This window comes from Dipteris shenzhenensis, chromosome 7 (genome assembly GCF_047967505.1).
Source record: "Dipteris shenzhenensis isolate YYH24624 ecotype China chromosome 7, Dip_SZ_1.0, whole genome shotgun sequence".
NCBI classification, from domain to species: Eukaryota; Viridiplantae; Streptophyta; class Polypodiopsida; order Gleicheniales; family Dipteridaceae; genus Dipteris; species Dipteris shenzhenensis.
This window is the reverse complement of record NC_141602.1, coordinates 4,998,601-5,020,660: the sequence shown is the minus strand read 5'-3', so window position 1 is coordinate 5,020,660 and position 22,060 is coordinate 4,998,601. Positions and strand designations below refer to the sequence as shown.

At 41.1% G+C, this 22,060-nt stretch overlaps 1 pseudogene; it reads right to left on the bottom strand.

Annotated features, from left to right (window-relative positions):
* Positions 1-21,148, bottom strand: part of LOC147899848 (uncharacterized) — a 31,127-nt pseudogene extending 9,979 nt beyond the window's left edge.
* Positions 21,149-22,060: the final 912 nt, after the last annotated feature.

The window sequence follows — 22,060 nt, the reverse complement described above, 5'->3', positions numbered from 1 at the left end:
TTATGTCACCTACTTCCACTATGTCACATGCATAGTCATTTCCAAGATGCACACAACCTGTATTTCCACTGTCATAAGTGGAGAACCATTCCCTATGGGGAGTAACATGGAATGAAGCACTAGAATCCAAAATCCAATCCTAGGAATATGCATCATCTGAAGTGGTAAGCAACTCTGCAGATAAACTAGACATGAAGAGAACGTCATTGTCACTATCATGTGTGACTGCATTGATCTCCTCGATCTTCACTTTTCCTTTGTCCTCCCTTGGACTCTCTTCCTTTTGATTTGCACCCCAATTTGCATTCTTTTTCTTATCCTTTTGCTCTCTTTTCAGCTTGTAGCAGTCCTTTTTCATATGGCCCTTCTTGCCACAGTGGTAACACTCAATGTTCTGTGCCCTGGATTTGCTACGAGACTTCCCTCTTTCTTGGGACTTCCCCCTAAACTGTGATCTACCCCTTTTCACATTTAAGGCTGCATCCTGCTTGTTGCCGGCCATAGATTTTCATCTAATCTCCTTGGCCAACAAGCTACCCACAACATCATCAAATTTCAGTACTCCACCAGGTGCAGAGTTACCGACAGCTGTACGGAAGGTATCCCATGAGGATGGCAATGAACATAAGAGAAATATTGCCTTAGCCTCCGCATCAAAATTCATCTTCTGAGCCTGAAGCTAGCTGAAAATAATATTGAATTCATTTAAGTGAGAAGCAATGGAGATCCCTTCCTTCATCTATAGCTTAAACAACCTCTTCATGAGGTAAACTTTATTAGAGGTAGTTTCCTTCTCATAAGTGGCACACAGTTTCTTCCACAAATCTTCCGTAGTTTGCTCATTTACTACTATGAAATAAACTGACTCTGTAAGATGAAGTCTAATAGTAGACCTTGCAATGCATCCAACTCATTCCAATCATCCTCAGACATATTTGCAGGCTTAGCTTCAATTACTGCCAAGGGTTTAATCTACTTCTTTTGAATAAGCACATCCCTTATCTATTCTTTCCACAAAGAAAAGTTTGTCCCATCAAACTTTTTAATGCTAAAAACCTGCTTTTCAGACATGGAAGAGGATGCCATGATGCAAATGAAGCAAAAATCCCGAATGCTAGTGCCTGTAATAGAGAATCACACCAAATACTAGGTGCACCCAAATGTGTATGCCACAATAGAGTGAAATATCACCAAAACTCAAAGCTCAAAGCATCAAAAGATGCAGCTGACTCATGTGCATGTACTATGCATCCATATGAGCAAATCTGGCCCAAAAGAAAATGCCAACTGCAATGGTAATCCAAAATGCCAATAGGTGCCAAATGACTCAAGCATAAACATCGTCCACTGGCATATGCATTAATAATATCTCATCCAAGAGAGCATAGCACTATCAGTGCATCACCTGCAATGTGTCAAAGCTATCCCTCAGCATAAAATATCATCCATGTGCGAAGCGTCCATAAAAAATAGCATCCCACAAGGCAATTTGGGCCTATCAGCGCATCTAACAAGGACCGCAATGCATCCAAATGGCCTATAAATTATCCACTGCAACCCAATGCACACCACAAATGAGCGCACAGTGCTCAAACTGCAACCAGAGTGATTTGCATAAGGTATGCTCAAGAAATCATAGTCCCATGGTAATGACCGCTACTAAAAATAGAACCTGAGATGCCTCAAAACATGGGCACCATTGCATAATCGGACTTAGCAAGAAAATTTGCAAATATCTCTCTTTTGTCGAAACTCAAAATCCCAACCAATGAGTGAGAAATGGGAGTCAACACTTATCCACTGCCATGTGGCATAAATCTAAGGTTTCAAAAACCTTAGAATGAAAAATGCATAACAGAGAGACAAAATCGAATACACAGAGATCTATAACTCTGAAAATCCTCCACCAAATCACATAAGAACTGACAGGTAGGGGTTTTTGGGCATCCAGAATGCAATGGGACAGACGGGTTTGGAAACCGTGGTCTCAATCACTAGGTCCAACACACGGGCTGAAAAACGTTTTTGGAAACAGAGCTATTTGTAAACTCCACTGGAGTGTGAATGATGAGCAACATAGAAGTTTTAGGACCTCCTAAGTCCACTAGAACTGACAGATCTGCAAATGGTTGCTTCAAACTTGAGTTTTAACACCCGGGCAGAAAAACGCAGAAACTGACACAGTGAGTCAAAAATCCAATGAAATGATCCTAGATTCAAGAATGAAGTTGTTTCCAAGCTCCTGAAGTGAAGTGGACACCAAAATCAAGCAATAGTTGCCTCTACAAGTCAATACGGAGTCTCTGTCATGGAACGGAACAGGGAAAAGCTCAAAAAACGACTTTTTCTTTGAAAACACTTAACAGGCTCTCAAAACCACTTCGCAAAGCCAAAGTGATTTTTCCAAAGGTTCCTCCAAGGTCTCTACACACTCGGATGCAAGTAAAGTCACCCACAAAGCTTCCCATAGAGCTTCTCCTTCCTTCCATAGAGATGCTGACTTCAAGCATTTCACACCAAGCATTTCACACACGCTCAGCTAGATCACTCGGGCTCTGATACCAGTTGAGAGTGCTCTCAACGGAAGCAAGAACGGAAGAGGGAGAGAGAGAAACAGAGAGCCACACAAGTTTTGGTGGGTGCAGAACCACCCTAATCTTCTTTTTCATTCATTTATATATGTGTTTGAGTATTGTACATAACCGGGGTAAAGGCACAGTGACCTTTAACCCCCACAATGAGTACATGTTTTTCTCAAGTGATGCAGTTCAAATATATAGTACCTAATGTGCACCTAAATATTATGTTATAATCATGTTGAATGTTTAGGAAGCACTATAAATCTTTATTAATGATGAGTACATAGATACAATGAGATTATGTGTTGGTAGCCCAACCATTTTTTCTTCTCTCGCTTTTTCTCTCACAAATTTGGTCCTGCTCGCTCAACATCGCTCACTTGATCGACTGCCTCATTTCACTCCATTTGAAATTGCCACCTGTAAGGATGTCACCACTCCGATGGCCCTAGCTTTAGGAGTTCACAGATTGATGATCCAGATCTAAAAGAGTTCCTCAACAACTGGAGAGATAGGATGAAGATTGCCAAAAGAGAGCCTTGAACATAACAAGGCCCACAAGACCAATTATCCTAACTAGAAACACAGACAAGTTGAGTTCTTCAAAGGTGACCTAGTGTTGGTCAGTGCTCAGAATATTAGTCTACCCACCAAGTACATGATTCCAAAGTTCAATCATCACTGTTATGGGCCTTCTAATGTCCTCTATGGCATCAACAATGTGACCTACAAACTTGCTCTCCCATTGGAAGTGATCATTCAAATGCCTTTCATGTGTCCCTCTTAAAGCACTTCCATGTGGACAGACGTAATGGTTGCAAGATTCCCCCTTCATTCGGCAATGTACCCCCAGTGCATGACTCGAAGACAATCTTGAAATAATAGATGCTAAGGGGACATGTAGAATTCTATGTCAAGTTTAGAGGTAGGCCCATGACTAATTGTCATTGGGTTCCCAAGGCATGAAATTGGCAACTAGTTCTTGATTTTAATAATTCTCTATGAAGAATCCATTGTAAATATCATTGTGTGTAACAAGGTATTTTAGACTGGCTCAACTTGTGTAAGCCCCCTATTATGAGGAGAAGGCACTCTTTAGCTTAGTAGCATAGTGAGTATGTGGCCACTCATTTAGGATGTTCCTAAATCGGGGTTAGGCTCTTGGGTGCATTTGTGGCTACCCATTCAAGTCAACCTTGCTTGAGGTTAGGCTTTTGTGGTTAACACTCTCATGATTGAGATAGAGCTCAAGCTTCCTCAAGGTGGGGTGAGTATATGGGAGTAGCTACTCTCAAGGTGGCTTCGGCATCTAAGCTTATACGTCCTTTCAATGACAAAGTTCCAATTCTCTTTTGGTATTCGGTGCCCTTTTGGTGACCTTGGTTGGAAGCTCTTGTATGCATGTGAAAGTGGGAGACTAGGGTTGGGAGCATGTACGAGAGGGGCCAAGTTGAGTTGGGAGTTCATCTCGAGGGGGGGCCCTATGCATTACACTGTACATGCATGAGGGCCCGTGGTGAGGAATGTTTTAGAGAGCATAACTTTCATGTAGGATATCAGATTGACACATTTTTTGAATTGTTGCAACGAACTCAACAATCTCTACGGGGGTTAACTTCTCAAGTGACCCTTGTGGGTTTGTGTTTGGAAGCTATTTCAAGGAAAGCTTGAGGTGCCATTGTGGGCTAGAAGTGGGGTATTTCTCTCTCTCATACCCCCCTCTTTCTTTCTCCCTCTCATACCCCCCTCATCTCTCTCTCCCCCTCTCTCTCTCCCCCCCCCCAACCCTCCCCATAAAAAAATTGTCATATATGCCAAAGAACTGTGAAACCCCAACACAAGGACTGCAATCCCCTAATTACAAGCATGGTGCATCAACCATTTGAAAAATCAGGAATTGAATTTGTAAGACCAATACATCCTGTTGCTAAAGGAACACAAGTTTGGTACATTATTGTGGCAACATGTTATTAAAATAAATGGGCTAAGGCAAAAGGCAGTATGCAAAGCTGATACCAGAAGTATTGCCAAGTTCCTTTATGAAAATGTGATCACAAAGTATGGTTGCCCCTTGGAAATATTCTCTGCTAACTGAGGCATACACTTTGTCAATGAAGAGATTTAGAAACTTCTCTCAATATTCATTCTTGTATATCAGGATAGCACTCCCTACTATCCCTAGGGAAATGTGCAAGTAGAATCCACGAATAAAACCCTATGCAATATTCTCACAAGGTAGTAAAACCCAAATTCTCTGACTAAGCAAAAAATATCAACTTTGCCTTATGGACCTACAGAACCACTTTTAAAGTCAGCATCACTTTTATGCCATTCTAGCTAGTATATGGTTTGGAGGAAGTAGTCCCATTAGAATTCATTATCTTCGGTCTATGAGTGGTAGTACAAGAGCACCTTGGTGATAAAGAATCCCTTGAACCATGACTACTCCAACTTGAGAAGCATATTGAAATGATATTAAGAGCCTACCATGCAATGATAGTAGAAAAAAGACGAAGCAAGGCATGGTTTGATATGAATCTCGAAGATAAGGAGATTAATGAAGGTAATCTTGTCTTGCTCTACAAATTCCACAAGGGCAAATCAAAGTATCAAGGCCAAGGTTCTTATAAAGTCAATAAGGTCAACCCCATTGGCATTGTGCTCTTAGAAATTTTGGATGGAGTGCAATTCAGATCGATCATCAATGGCAGCTGACTCAAACACTCCTACAACAACTTGCAACTCATCCATGATATCTCGCAAGCCAATATTGACAAATAAAAGATTTGGGAATCCCAAATCCCCCCTAGTTAGAACTAGATTGTTAAACACACTCTCACTGGAATATGTACGTTTTTGCACATATAGGTAGACAATTTATTTCAACCTAGGGCTCAGAGGTGATGACTGGATCCTAGTTGCCCTATGCTTTCTAGCAACAATAAGCATATAGTTATTCCCTACCTAGTTCTTAAGTCATAAGCACTCACACAATTTCAAATAGGCACATAGTAAATTGCATCAACAAAAAACGTTAACACACTTTCATTTCACACTCTCAAAGCATGTAATAAATTCAAAACACACATATGTCCTCATGCACAAATATCACATCTACATACAAACGGATCTACAAGTTGAATGATCAAGGTACAATCCTATCCAAAATGGATGCAGGATGGGAAGAAATGCCAAAGCTCATGAAGATTCGATGAAAGAATCTGCAACCTCAGCAAAACAATGAGAACCCTGCCAAAGGTCGTAGCCATCTACCTCTTCTCAACCAAAGTGACCCCAAGCATTTGTGGTGTAGAGTGATAGATCTAATGAAGAGTCAATGCATGAAATGGAATCAAGAGAAATACCAATGTAGCCCAGGTCTCCTTCCAACTATATGACCATTGATGTAGCAAAGTCCCAGGAACTTCTGTGGCCACCTCCATTGGTATATTCACTTACTAATGCCACAAAAGACTTCTTAGTGCAAAGGGGACTTGGTTCCTTGTTCACTGCCTACAATCCCTATAGAAAACTTATACCATGATAGCATACCTCTAGGAATTTCACCACTCATATCACTCCAGGAATGCACACACTAGCAAAAAAGGCACCATCATTGCAAATCAAAGTCCACTCAATATTATTCTCACTTCTATAGTAATCCAAAAGGCTCTCTTAGCTCCAACTAAAGGGGCAAAATATGCCTCAAGGCTTGTTGTTGATGCCAAAATTTGAGAAATTCAACATCTCTTCTCCAAGGGCACTAAGTTCCATAGGGATGGAATAATGCTTCGCACAATCATCAACCCTAGACTCAAGGAAGCATCTACATTCCTATGAACAATCTTGAGTGTTGTGGAAAGAATCGACTGCTTTGACTCCACACATTTGTTTTTCTCAGTAGTAGGCAAGTGAAACAAGACTTGATCCAACATTTGGTCATCTTCTTCACAAAGAAACTCGATGATTCACCTACCAAAAATATAAAATTCCCCACTTATTGGTAGTAATCATCAGTAAGGATGTGCAAGAAAAGAAAATGGCTCTACCACTATCACCAAACCTCATGAGGATCTAGACATACCCAATCGCCTCCTCATGCCAAATTGCCCAATGAAGATGCCCCGAAGGAACAATTACCTCTAATGGACGTAGGGAATGAGGAATTGCCACAAACATGCTATAGCTTAGTGCTCAGTTGTTGCAATCAATAGATCTCCATCAGTAGCAGTAGCAAGAGCCAGAGGCTACATCAGTAAAAGCACAACCCAGCAACATCATGGCATTCAATGAGCCATAAGGGGATCTACTGCAAGATCAAAAAAATGCTACTACACCCAAGTGTCAGAGCTACCGATGGAGCAAACCACATCCAATACTGCAGGGTCATCAAGGTGGATGCTAGGCACCTTATGTATCAACAATTTTGACACACCTCATCACATTTGTCATCCTCCCACATCAAGCCAACCAGATGCTCCAAATGTCAGAAATATTCACTAGCTTGTCCAAGGAGGAGCATACCCAAGAATTGGAATGACAAACTGTAGCAGGCATCCAAGACCAAATCCACAGAATGAAGATAGAGGTCATAGCACTTCGGGCCTAAATAGCTAAGAAAGAGGTTGAAGAAATTCGAATGAACCAAGCTCTCCAAATTTGGGAGAAAACAATGTTTGACATGACTTCCACCCTCCAGCAGAGCTAAACATAGCTATTAGAGGTGGTTGTTCATGCTATGACAATCCTACCGACCACCAATGACCACTTGACCTCAGCCCATGCTTAACAAATGGAGGAGCTTGTACAACCTAGGCTCACACTAGTCCAAAACGAAGAAGAACTCCAAGATTGCCAAGAAAAGCTTGTAGACATGCAATAGTCTCTGGCAGCACGTATTTTTTGCACTGAGGAGCTCACAAGGGAATTCCTTGGTAGCATGCATTTTTCACATTGAGCAGCTCACAAGGGAATGCCTTCTATCAAAGAACATCTTGCCACCAATTTACAAGTAACCACCCAAGTGTTGGAGAAATGGTCAGGTACCAATGAATCCATTCCTAAAAAAGAACATGTCACCTTATAGATGGAAAATCTTAAGGGTGCATATACATCAATATACCACAAGCACAAGGAGAAGTGTAATAAGCTAGACTTCTACAAGGTTGCAATGTCAAAGCTTGAACTCTAATTACTAGTGCAGACCAATGAGGAAATGGATGACACAATAAAATGAAGCCCTACTCTAATGCATGACCATGCTGCTTTACCAAGAGCTTGTGGCTGCAGAGGATGTGGACTAATCCAATGGAAGTAAATCCAACTCAAGATCCTATTTTTTCATCCAAAAATAACATTGGAACATTCAGTAGGGGCAAACGCCTTGCACAACATTTGTTAAGACTTGTCAAAAAATGAAAAAAATATATTTTTCTTGTCCATCCATGCAAAGTTTACTACACTTAGTACGGATGATTTCACTACATAAGTGTGCCTTAGGAAGTCCTCCCCTCAGGATTATAGGTAATGACATGTCCACCATCCCACCCTTGCAATTGATGATCCCGTCTCACTAAGAAAAAGAAGTGTGAGAGGATGACTTGGCCTATCTCACATTGAACTTGCCATATCTTACCACTCTCTATGCCGATCTCATCATCTCACTACCCTTGTTGCTATCACTCTCTTAAGCTTTTCGAAGCTCTAGTAAAATCTACATTCGCTTCACTGCCTCTTTGCTCATGCCTCTCACCACTTCCAACTTACCCAACAGTCTCAAGATTTCCAGTCCCTCACTCCTAATTTCTTCCCTACTCTTGCTAATCCCACCATCAAAAATTACCAAGTTTCTCAATCCATTTTCCTAGTTATTTCCCCCCTCCCCTCGTATAACCCTCCCACAAATAAAACCCTTCAATATTGTTCCCCCATGTTCCCATGTTCTCTGCATGCACCATCATCACCTCTGACACTAATTGAGATGCCATCAATGGCACATGATATTTGAATTTGAATATCAAGATCCAAGTGATCCAAATCACACTCCCATGTTGAATTCCAATGATGGGGATGATTATGATGTAATCCCACTTCCATGTAACCCCATCAAGGACTTATGGAACAACTAACACACATATGAAAACTCGAGGCAAATGGACCTTGAACAACTTCCCAATCAACATTCACCAGCATCAGATTACTGAAGCTTGGATTTGCAAGCTGGATCCCCAATCGAGATGACCCAAGCTCTTTGATGAGACATTCTTGCATGAATACCTCTATGCACCTCCATGCCTCAAAATCCATCCTAAGTTCTATGCTATACCGCGACATCACCATTGGGATGCCAACATACATGGGTGAGGACTGTACCATTAATTGGCCATTAATCAAGCCATACTTTGGAATAAAATGGAACATCTAAGGCACATTGATCCAGGCACTTTAGCAACATGATGCACGCATGTGAGGCAACATTGACCGCATCCTACAGCAAAGTACTATCTTTTGCAATACTTTGCGAGGCTCCTAGCCACATCAACTTGCCATCTATCTACACTCAATTTCAATCCCAATGGTTGAATTGATGCTCAAACTACAAGCAAACTCTATCAAAGAGTCATCCCCTTAGAAGCTTGCCATTTTTTATAAGAATCGTCTTGCTCTTCCCTTACAGTGGTTTTATAACTTCATCGTAGGCTTGATTGCAATTTTGTTTATAAAAGCAGGTGTCTTACTTCCTTTGCAGTGGTATGATAAGTTCTTTGTTAGCTTGACTACAATTCTATTTTAAATAAGATCAAAGTTTTGCTAACCCAAGATTTCAAAACATCACATTCTTTAAAAAAATGTGTTTGCAACTTAAACATGTCTTGCTACTTTTTGAAGCACATAAAGTGGATGGATATTGGGTTGTGTTGAGCTACATAAGTGCACGCAACCAGAGGGGGGGAAGGAGAGAATGAGAGTCTTAGAAAGCCAGAGAGTGTGAAGGAGAAGTAAGTGTGCAAGATGAAGAGAAGGACAATGAGTAGGTTACCATTCTTGAAAGCTCAATTTGAAGTGAAATTTCATGTGATACTTCAAGGTTTAGTAGTTGGCTCACATCAATTCTTAACCAAATGGTCCATAGGCTGCATCAAGTTCTGTCTAGTGAGGAAGGGTCCTATGAAGAACTTGAGCATTTGGGCATCCTAGGACCTTGATTCCTCCATCACTTAAGACCTCTTTGTAAGACCATTGACTTAAGTTTGGCCAATGGTGTTTTCCACTTCCCCACCTCTTGCTGGCACCTCAAAAACTATGTTAGCTGCGTGCTCCAATGGAGCTGCAATGGGTTGGAAAGAACTTGCTCCAACACCTCTCTTTATTGCCATTCTTCTTGCTAGAGATCTGTTGCTACAATGAATGTTCTCTTGAAGTATCCCTGGTTGCCTTGTTGCTCTACATGCATCCAATATTGAGGCAATAAGGATGATCATCCCTGGTCTCCTTGCTACTCTAAATGCAACCCAAAGTTGAGGCACAACATGATGCGAAGAACCTTGTTAAAGTTTCTTTTTATGGGGGTGAGACCCCTTTAGATCTAGCCAACCAGATTTGTAGATTGGCCAACCAGTCTGTAGTGACTACGTGGACCTTACCATGTGGTAGCCTTCCACCACTGGCCTAACTATACTACCACATGGTGGTAGGTTGCCACCACTGGCCTAACTATACTACCACCCCATATGTACTTGCTAACATATTTTGTTTCTACTGATACTTAGAATTGGACCTAACCTGAGCCAACAGACTGCTGCCAGTGCCATCTTCATCAGCCAACCTTTTCCTAGGCCTATAAATAGACCTAGAGTGGCCACAAACCAGCTTCTACATATGCCCCAGTCACATTGTCTACAATTTTGTCCTCTTCGAGGGCCTATGTAATAGCTCTAGGGTGCCATCAACATGGTAGCCTACACATGTACCTAGATCTACTCATGAGGACTTTGTCATAGCCATTTTTTGCTACTAGTCTACCTCCCAATGTCCTCATTTGTGGACTCATTGGTGGGGAGGTGACCTCTAAAGTCCCAACCAGGGGGTAGCCTTGCTTGACCCCAACCTCACTGGAGAAGGTTTTGAAAGTTGCTGTGGAGCTAGCATTTCACTTTCTCGTATAGTCTATGAGCAACATGCATGTTTTCTAGGGGGGTTCCAATGTCTTGAATTCTCTACCATATGTGTTTCTTGGGTACTATATCAAAGGCTATAAGGCAATCTACAAAGCAGCACCTTTTACATTCATCCCGATGGTCAGTTTATTGATGTGGGAGGATATTTGAACCTTACTATGTCCCTTAAGATAACATGCCATTAGTTGTCAAAGTGCCCGGAGGTTGACAAAGATCGAAGTTTAGAGTGAGCGGACAAATGAAACTGAGTTTCAAGGTGGTCTACAAGGGCATGGTACTAGATGGGAGAGAAGAAAGGTGGATGCCATGGCCAATAATCAAAAAATGGAGAAGGAACATGCGTTTTAGTTAGAGCTCGAGATGCTACACCCATGTCACCTCAAATGTTTCTGAGACTTACCGATAGTGAGCGTCTTGTGCAATACCCTTCGAAATGTGCTAATCATCATACCTATGTGCAGGTACTATTATATTCTTGTTTTTAGTTAGGAAACCCATCTTCTTCACTTGTCAAAAGGATGTCGCAACCCTATTCAATTAGGTGACTTCTTGCAAGGATTTCCTTAAGATCTTGATTTGGCAAAGACCTTGCCTAGTAGCAGCAGCTATGGTCTCCTTTCCTTTTAGTAGTGGTAGCAGTAGCACCTGTGCCCCTTTACCCATGCCCAAGCCATTGATCTCGAGTGGGGGAAATTTGCTACAATTGTACAACAACTCAAGTAACATCGAGTTGCATGTTTGCCGTCCATCCTAGCCGTTGGTGTTCACATGGGCATGGTTTTTGTTGCTGTGTAGTGGTTTTGAACCCCAGGGGATTCACTCTTCATTAAAGGGGGACGTCACCTGCGTGCATGAACTTCAAGAAAACCCCCTATTTAAGATCCACATAGGATGATAAAACACCCTATTTAAGCTTATAAGATACCACCAAAATTCCATTATGTCCCCCCCTTTCCTTAAATCTACATTCTCTCTCAAGCATTTAGATTACACAATAAGCAAATTTAGGTTACTTTCCCTATGACTATTTAAAACCATACACAAAATCAAACTTGTTTGGACTAGTTACCCAAGGTAACCTATATTATGTCCCCCCTTCTTAAATATGACATGGTCCCCCTAGCTTAAATTCAATATTGGGGAAAAAAAAAGGGCCCCCACCCCTAATGTATAAGCTTATGCCTCATTTCAAAAAAAACCCCTATTGTACACTCACGTGATATCATAAGTTTCCCCCTGTGAATCCCCCGATGAACATATGCTGAATTTTTTCCTATGAATTCAAATTTCGTATGGTTTTGAACGTATGCTGATTTCTTTCCTATGGATTCAAATTTCTATAGTCATGGGTTTGAATGTCTCACCACAACCTACCTTGATCATGGGAACTATCAATGATATATAAAATGAACTCTCATGCAATATGGTGGCATCAAGGAAAAGGCTTTGTGAAGATGAAGATTTGTTTGCCAAACAACACACTACTTTCCTTTTGATCAAGTCTTCCATGGAACAAATCTGCCAGTCCTTATGGAGTTTACAGTTGATAGTAGTGATCTCAACTACATTACAGCTGGTTCTACACTTGCTCCTAAAACTTTGCTAGAGTGAAGTTCCAATCCCATTATTTGAAGGGAAAGGAAGAGATTAGCTTATGAAAATTGAAGTAACTATAATTTCATTGAGTTATTAATTACAATTTTACGAGTTTGGATGATCTCTTTGGATCTAGAATCATAAGCCATTGGAGCTAATAGTTATTTGTCTTTCAGGGAGAGTGGATGAAACAAGCACGAGAGGAGAAAAGGCAAAGGCAAACAAGGGCAATAATAATTGTAATTGAGGACATCTGGAGGTGCCTAAGAGAAAAAAAGATGCATGTTGAGAAAATAAGGCGGAGGATCTAAAATTAGAGGAGCATGTGAAGCAAATTTCCCTTTAATCTTAGCTCTCGAATAATTTGGTAGAAAATAATGAGCTATAGTAATGAGCTTGAAAAGCAATCTTGGCATGGTAGTAGACGTCTATGCCTCTCTCCATCTTCTAAGCAAATTTCCTTTCTCTTATGAAGTTCTTCTACAAAAGATGTTTCCTTATGAATGTAGGGCCTAACGTTTAATGAACTTGATGACTACAAGGTGCAATCATGAAAGTTTGTAGTTGTAGAAAGGAAGCAATGAGAAAGGTGATTCAACTTCAACATGCTATTTATTGATAATGTGATGCAAGGGCCAAGAAAGTGACAAAGTCAATTCCAAGACCTCACACATTCGCATTGCTCTTTGTCCTAGTGGGTAGGTAGCGTGGATTGTTGACTCTCTCTACTACAACCTATTTGCAATAAGCTATTGCAACCTACTTTTGCCTCACTTGAGCCAATAGAGTATACATGGATGGAAGAACTGGTCCAATCTGATGATGTAGGGATCCATGAATCGAGAGACTCTGCACTATGCCATTATTCAGCCTTTTGTTGGGCCTATGAGAAGCTAAAAACTTGCTGCTTTTGCTATTGCATGTGCTGCAAACAACCACAGTCTACTGCCCTTCTGCCCTTTTCCAGGGCCTGTATGCTAAAACCACATGGTAAACTTTTTCATGTGTACTCAGATCTACCCAACCTTTCTATCCACCAATTTAGCCTTCCTCTGACCCCTAACATGATGTAAGGTAACCCCTAAAATCACAACAACTTTGTTGGTAATATGTGCATACGAGTTGTCTTCCACGTACATTTGGGCATGCTACCTCATTACAACAAAGATAATATATCTTGAATGCATTAGTGATTTATGTCAAATGTGGATGATTATTGTCATGCATGCATTTAGGTCCCAAAGTTAAGTAATAAGCATTTTGGAATAAAGCTAATAGTTGAAGGAGCTCACCTTCTCCAAAAATTAGAAACAGCTAAGGTGCTCTAATTTTGATTTGGGTTATGAAGGACATGAGAAAAGTATGTTTGCATTGGATCTATGCCTCATTACTGTCTTGAAATGATGATGTGGTATTTGTAGCATTTCCACATGGTTGAAATGGCAAGAAGAAAGGCTTCATAGACTTCAATCATGCTTGGAAGTCCCTTTTGATGCAGCACGTCTTGATCATCAAGTCGATGTGTATCATGCTACCTATACCATGATTTGTAGAGGATCAGGATTGCATTCATGGAATGAGTTTAGATTGTTTGTTGGTAATTTTGTACTAGTAGGAGGCATTGAAGGCATCATAGTATTCTGCCTTTCTTGATTATGATCTACTTGGGGGCACAAGGAAAGAGTGTTGGAGTGAAGGCGGGGGTGAGGGAGCAGATGTGAGGAATAGGGAGGGGGAGGGGGAGTGAAGGTGAGGGGAGCAAAGAGAGAAACCCATGACGAGGGAGTTGTGAGCAGAGGTGTGGGGCTGAGGGAGCAGCCACACCACAAGGACAAGGGAGGGAAGGTGAAGCAAATGTGAAGGAGCTAAGAGAGTAGCTATGAGGGAGAGGGGTGGGGTACGTCCAATGAAGGTAAGGGGGGCAACCCACAAGGATAGGGGAGGGCAAGGTAGTCCAAAGGTGAGGGGATTTGAAGAGCAACCCCACCAGAGGGGTGGTGCGTGGAGGTGAGGGGCTGAGGGAGTAGTCATGAAGAGAGGACAAGTGAGCAAGTAGGGGAGGGAAGAGGGAGCAAGCAACCCATGAGGAGTGGGGAGGGGGAGGTGGGCAAAGGTGAGGGCTGCTGAGAAAGTCCCCAACAAGAGGTGTGGTAAGCAAAGGTGAGGAGGTCCAAGGGTGCTCCAACTTCATTGTCAGAAATGTGCTACAAGGAGTGATAGGTATAGTTCATTCATTTTGTGTCTTCCACATATATTTGGGCATGCTACATCATTGGAGCAAAGATATCATGGGATGATTTTAGAATCTTCTCTTACATCTCTTAAGGAGGAAGAAACACGTGACAAAAGGGAAGGCATGCCATGTGTTGGATGGAGAGGGAAGGCTTTAAGTGGAGGGAGGGGGTTGGAGACGGCCATGTATCAAGCTGAGACACCCAAGTTTTGAATTTTCTTTTCTATAGGGTAGGTCACTTGATCTTGAAGGTGGTAAGAAAGAGTGGCTCATTGGAATTATGGTATTAATTACAATAGTCAAATTCTTTTTTATGCATCTATGTTGTGTATTTGAAAATGACATTGTGAAAATGTATGCCAACAAGGACCATTGTTTCGATGTAGTGACCAACACAATTGGTCACTTTTGGTTGCTAAATTTGCGTGGTGGATAGATCTTGCACGTCCCAAAAAAAAATCATGAAGGAATGTAAAAACAGTTCAATGATATGCAACTTTTCATGATGGTACTTGCAAGATCTATCCACCACAAAAATTTAGCATCCAAATGTGTGACAGCGAGACCACAATAGGTCAAAGTAGGGGCACAATTGTATATGTGAAGCTTGATAAGTTGTTGGTCTTTGTCATTGATTTGACAATCGTTCATCCAAAAGGTTACCTGACTCATCTTAAGTGCATGAAGATTGCAAGCGATGTCTAGACATCAAACACAAAGAATGTGAGGATATTTCACAAATCGTTGATCCGAAGAAACACAAAGCATGCACCTAGATGGATTACTATGGCTCGATTGGAGGTAGCATGAAATATCCAGGTGGTCATGAATTTTATTAAGAGATATTGTGACGAATGCTCTAAAATTTGAAGTTGGAAGCATTTCATCTAGATACCCTTGGTCAACAATGTTAAGGCCATTTTGCACAAGAAGTGAAAGCGATTCCTAATTCTATTAATTTTGAATGCAAGCTACAATTCTTGAGCATAATGATGTGAAAAGAATAGGGTTTGCAAAAAGGCGCTTGGACGGATTCTAGATTTAATGGTGTTATGGAATAATTTTAAAGAGCTGACAATTGAAGAAGATGCAAGGATTTTGCTAACTTAAGCCACCAAATGTTGTAACCTTAGTGATTGAAGAGGCTTAAAAATGCTGCTATGTGTAGCCAGTGGTAGAGACCAAGAGGCTTGAAAATGCTTCACACAGGCACTGCTAGAGATGAGAAGCACAGTAATGGTAGCAAAACACAAGTCCTAGGTAAAAAAACTCACACAAGTAATGTGGAGTACATATTTCTTCTTCGTTAACTTCAGCTTGCCCAAATACTCATGTCATCCACTCAAGAGGTTCCATAGAATTCAAAATCTCCATCAAGTTTTAAGCATCGATGACAAGAAACTTCAATGGATTACATTACTCACTTGGCCTTTATAAAGCTATCTTACAACATAACTGCATTTCAATGCTTTTACCAAACTTGTATTCTAAAGCTTTTCTAATATTTTGTGGCTCTCATGATTTTATTTTATTTTTGTGTGTGTATGTTTATATATATATTTAGTTATTTTTATTTTTATTTTGTGTGTGTGTGTGTGTCTGTCTGTCTGTGTGTGTATATATATATATATATAATTTATATATATATACAAAGAGAGAGAGAGAGAGAGAGATGCTGCACCTACACATGCCCACAACACACATTTCAATACAAATACATATATCTAAAAAACACACACACACACACACACACAAAAAAAAACCCCAAAGACATAAAAGGTTTCTCTTTTTTTTTAATGTTAAAAAAAAGTAAAGACACATACACATATAGTATAAATGAAATGCAAAGAGAGAGAGAGAGAGAGAAAGAGAGAGAGAGAGAGAGAGAGAGAGAGAGAGAGAGAGAGAGAGAGAGAGAGAGAGCACCTACACATGCCTGCAACACACATTTCAATACAAATACATATATTTATAACACACACACAAAAACCCCAAAGACATAAAAGGTTTCTCTTTTTTTTTTATGTTTAAAAAAAGTAAAGACACATACACACAGATAGTATAAATGAAACGCCTACACAATCATGCAATGCTAAAAAAAGATTTTTCCAACTAAAAGCTATGCTAAGGCTTAACCCAGATCCAATTTGAAAAATCCCTAAAATGTGCTTAAATATTGAGATTTATAAATAAAATCTTAAAATTTTATTCAAGGAAACCGAGGATTCCAACCTTGCATTGTGATCCAAATGTGGGTCCTTAAATGGGTTATCCTACTTGCAATGGATGGAGGAGAGTTGCCATTTGGCACCCAATGAACGTGCAATGCAGAGAGCTTCTTAGGGAGTGCGCTGGCTGGAAATCCCCCTAAAGAGTGAGTTGAGATGAGCCACATGGTGGCGCATTGCTACCTTTGAAAGAATGAGTTGTAGAATGATGTCACAGCTGAAATGTGCAGTAGGACAGCTGTAGAGTTGGAGCAAGGAGTGGTTTTGAAAGTTGGTCTCTTTCGTGCAAGCTCCTCCTAAGTACAAGAAAAGGTTGTGCCACATGATACCTCCTTGCATGTCTTGCCCAATAAGATTCCTACCCACCCACCCACTGATTCCATCCACTTCCCCAATGCAACCTCTCCCCCCCCTTCCCCTCTCCCCTCCCCTTCCCTCCCCCCCCCCCCCACTCTCTCTCTCTCTCTCTCTCTCTCTCTCTCTCTCTCTCTCTCTCTCTCTCTCTCTCTCTCTACCTCCACATCCCCCCACTCTAATGTATAATAATAATATGGATTCTCTCTCTCTCTCTCTCTCTCTCTCTCTCTCTCTCTCTCTCTCTCTCTCTCTCTCTCTCTCTCTCTCTCTCTCTCTCTCTCTCTCTCTCCACCCACTTCTATATGAAAAGAGGGTTAGCCAAATTGTACATACATACATGTGTAGAGGTATCGGTGTGTCTTTGTTCATGCACATACACATTTGTGAGCGTACAAACATGTCTAATTCAAAATAATTTCATGAAGTTTATTTATTTATTTACTCAAACTAATGTATCGCATAAACCAAGATTCATTACGTTGCCATGTAGAACTACATTGGCATCGAAGATTTCAAACACATTAGGCACATAATCTTGCACAAAACAATCAAATCCATGAGGAAAGTTGAGAGGTCCACTGGACAAACTATTTGTAAGAAACCAAAAAGTCTAGACAATTTAGGCCTTCCAAGGAGAGGTGATCATCGAAGTAGGTGAACTTCCAATAAGCATGTGTAGGCACACACACACACATGCACACACAAGTGCATGCATGTGCATAAACATATTGTTTTATAGCCGTAATACCCCAAGTGTATATAAGTTCGTTGGGTATCATCCTCATTATTAGAATGTAAGAAATTTGTGGGTTTCTTGTTTGGGTTGTTGGAATCTGTATATACTAACCAGGGTTAAAGCTAACAATTGGTTGAATTAAATGAAACTCGTTGTTCCCTAAGGAAGTCTAAAATCAAGAAATATTTCCAAAGAGTAGATTATTATTGCCCAAGTGGGTTTGATGTATTGCTCAAAGGCATTACAACAAAGCAACCGCAATACCAAGGGAGGCTATATGGATTTAAGCTCAAAATTGCCCTATCCCAAGGAGCAAGCGAACATGGATAGGCGAGAATAAAATCAAACATGGTGAGGGAGAAAAAATATAAGATATATATGAAAATTTACGAAAACTAAATATGTGCAATGATGAAGGTACTTACAATTGGGAATGTGTTCTTGGTATAGGAGTAGCATACAAGTCTTACCAAACAACACTAGCTCTAACCATGACACACTTAATGAATTTGGTGATGTGTGCAGAATATCAACCCTTACCCTCATGCATAACAAACCTCTCTCTCTCTCTCTCTCAATGGGCCTTCACCTTCTCCTGTTGACCTAGGTGGTAAATAAAAAATCCTTAATGAAAAAGGCCCATTAATTGAAACGTGAATGACATACAAATATGAAAAGCATGTCTATTTAAAATTGAATGTTGACTATCACTTTAGAGTGTCTCATAGCCAAATATTGAGTGAGCCAAGTGCCTATGGTAGAGGGTCTTAAAACCCGATATTTTAATCGTGGAAACTAAAGACATTTTAAGATCCTATTTTGAGACCCAACAAAGTAGGTCTCTAACCCGTCATAGATGAGTTATGCTACTCATTCCAATGCAAGTGTTGATGTCCTAAAGCATAGACCGCAAGTTAGATGAGGCCTCCCTTAATAAAGTTGAAATAAAAAGTCTTTGCAACACTAGTGTCACCCATTGTCCTAGGGTTTGTTTCCATGCGCCTTGTGTGCATGCACCCAAGCGCGTGACAACAACTTGCAAGTGGGTGTGCAAACTGGTCAACCCTTCATACACGAGTTATGCTACTCGTTCCAATGCAAGTGTGTTGATGTCTTGAAGCATAGGCCGCAAGTTAGATGAGGCCTCCCTTAATAAAGTCCCAAGCGCATGTCAACAACTTGCAAGCGCAACCCTTGCCTCCATGGACTGGATTTTGCTCACCGGTGGCCAATCAATCGCTGTCACGGACTTAGGTGTGCAGAAACAGGCCCATGCCTTTCTCTTATTTATTAAGACCTAGAAGACACTGTCTAACTTAAGAACCTGCTTTGCCAGCCATAGATTATCTTATAATTAAAGGTTATGTATTCCACTGTCCCACGAATCTAGTGAATTTTATTTAGGAAAAAGCTTGGTGGGTGTGGGTCGGTGGCGCATCGTGGAGCTGAATGGTGTGTGGTCGTGCAGTGGAGACAGTGCCACTCACTCCAAACGAATCACAATCACCAAAGGACTGGAGAGGAGTGTTATTCATGAAGCCTCATATCATCGATGATGGAACGTCTTTTTAATCCTGAGAGACCCCCCCAAAAAGGAAACAGCTGCGTGCGTGCCTTGGTTTTGATGCCCTCAGATATCTAAAGCCAGCTGCCAGCGCTGTTTTGAGGCTTGAGCAATGAGAGCTCTCTTGTTTTCAACTCATATCAGAGCACAAGACTCGAAGGAGGCGGCTCAAGAGATACGAAAGGAAAGATATCGGAGTCATCATTCCTGCGCACGCTTCAATTGCTTGGGTAGTCGAAGGGACTCGGGAGCTCCAATGCACGTAAAGCGAATGGCGAATCTTACGATAGGTGCATTTGGAGCCGCCATGGACGCGTACGCAAGAATCAGTGCGCCTGCGACATTAGTGAACAGATATGGAAAATATATTTTTAGTAGCTCCAAACAGGGGCGTCGCCTTTCGTCGGTTCCTTGCTAGAAAAAAACCTCTTTAAAATTGAAAAAAACCGGTATAAGTTGTGCCAAGTAGGGTATTTATAAGGACTAAATTTTATGGCAAAATGTATTTTAAAGGTATTTGAAATATTCACCTTTAAAATCTAGGCTACAATTAAAGTTTCCTTTAGAATACCCGTTAAGATTGCCTAGGGACTTTGAAAATTAGTAATATATGATAAAATATAAAAGAGATATATCTAATATTTAAAATAACTTGACACTAAAAAGTAGATTGATTTATAGCTGTAGATCTAATCTCTTTGTAGCCATAGATTAAGCCACCTTATCTTCTCTTAGGGTTTACAAACTTCTAAGACAAGACTCGTCACACCAGCCTCCATCGCATTGAACATTCCATAGTGAGCAGTCCACTTCGTAGTTCGTACTCCACAGTGCACACTGCACAGTGCAAAATTTAAACTTGCAAAGTGCACACAGCACAGTCTCCAACAGCCGCCTTCTAAGTTCTCACTTCTTCAAGAGTACGTACAGGAGTTCGCGAATCGAGATTAACTTTATTTTGTAAAGGTACTCCAGATTCCAAACTCGAGGACCCAGGAACTTTAAAGTTTGAAGTTCCTACTCGTTTGAAGTTTCGCTCTAGAATCCACAGTTTCATGCGTTGGCTGCATTGTACAACTGGCTGGGCCGTAGAAAAGATTCAAGAACTTAGAAGCACTCTTTTCTCGTAGCGCTAGAGAAAAGAAGTGAGCTAATAAGGCCTCCGCGGACCGCCAACCCTCAAGGCTTGCACCGCCTGCACTCCTCTTGATCCTCTCTGCTCACCTTCTTGCTCACTGAGCACTTTGTCAATCTCCCTTCACTTCCCAATCCCCTCCTCCACAAGCTCCTCAATGCTCACCGCCACCTCGAACAAAAACCCATCGTATAGTGAGTTCCCCCTCAGCACTGCGCACTACCTAGTGCGTATGAATTGCACTGGTGTTGCTCCTGCTTGCCGACCTTGCCTCACTCTGGCAACCTCAGAGGAAACCTCCATTCACAGGAGACCTCGCAGCTTTGAAACCTCTGGAGCGATGCCCTGGCTGCCTTCCCGAATGACTGGCTTCTCGAATCCCTTGCCCTGTGGCACGGTGTGCCACTCGTTTGAGCAAACAAGACCTCCGACTCTGCACGATCCCTGCTCCCTAGCTGGCTTTCCAAATGCCTGCCTTCCCGAAATTCGATGTTTTAAACATGTTGCACGTTTGAAACCTTTTGTGTTCAACCAAATGTTCATTTTTGCCACTAAAGCGAGGATTGTGTGGGAGGAAGAGAACAAGGGGGGGGAGGGAGGACGAGCTACAAGGGAAAGGAGCGAGGGGAGCAAAGGTTAGCTGTAAAGGCGAAAGAGCAAGGGCTGATGAGGAGTAGAATGTCAGAGGGAAGGCAAAAGAGAGCATGTGGGAGGTGCCATAGCCATCGCCATAGCCTGCCCAAATTAGGATTATATGCCTTAAAGTTTAGTGTCCCTTCAACCTTGTGGCCGAAATGATGTTATGAATAATATTGCTATAGCCTATGAGGTTCTGTTTTCTTCTGCCTTATCACTTGTTCTAGGTTTGTCTCTAGTGATGAAAAAAAGCTATAAATAAGGATTAGATCTCAAGACTCACACACACTACCCCCCAATCAAAAGATCAACATGCTCTTGAGTCTATCAATTTAGTTCGCATTTGAATCTATATTAGTTAGATTGAAATGAACACTGAAATTTGAATGTCACACTCAAGTATAACCTTATTTCTTGAATATGATTTTCTCTTTGAAAGAAAGAAATATCATTATCAAATTTTTTTTCATCTTTAGATACATGATTTTGTATTTAAATTTGTTTACTAGTGCTTGTTTTAGCTTTAAAAGAAAAACCATCATTAGTTATAACATTCTTTTGGGTAAATGAATAATTCTCTTTTAGGTTCTTTTTTTTCATGTGAAGGGAGCATTATCTCTTTCATTCAATCATCTTTGCTGGGGATGCATGGGTTCACAAAGAAGGATGCATCGGAGAAATCTAAGAAAAGAAAAACTTTAAAGCACGAACAAATGAAAGATAAAGATGATGATGTTGAAAATGAGGAAGCTAGTCGTAGAAGAAGGGCATGTCGTGAGTGGAATGAGGGATGGATGAGAGTGTTCGATTGGGCATGCT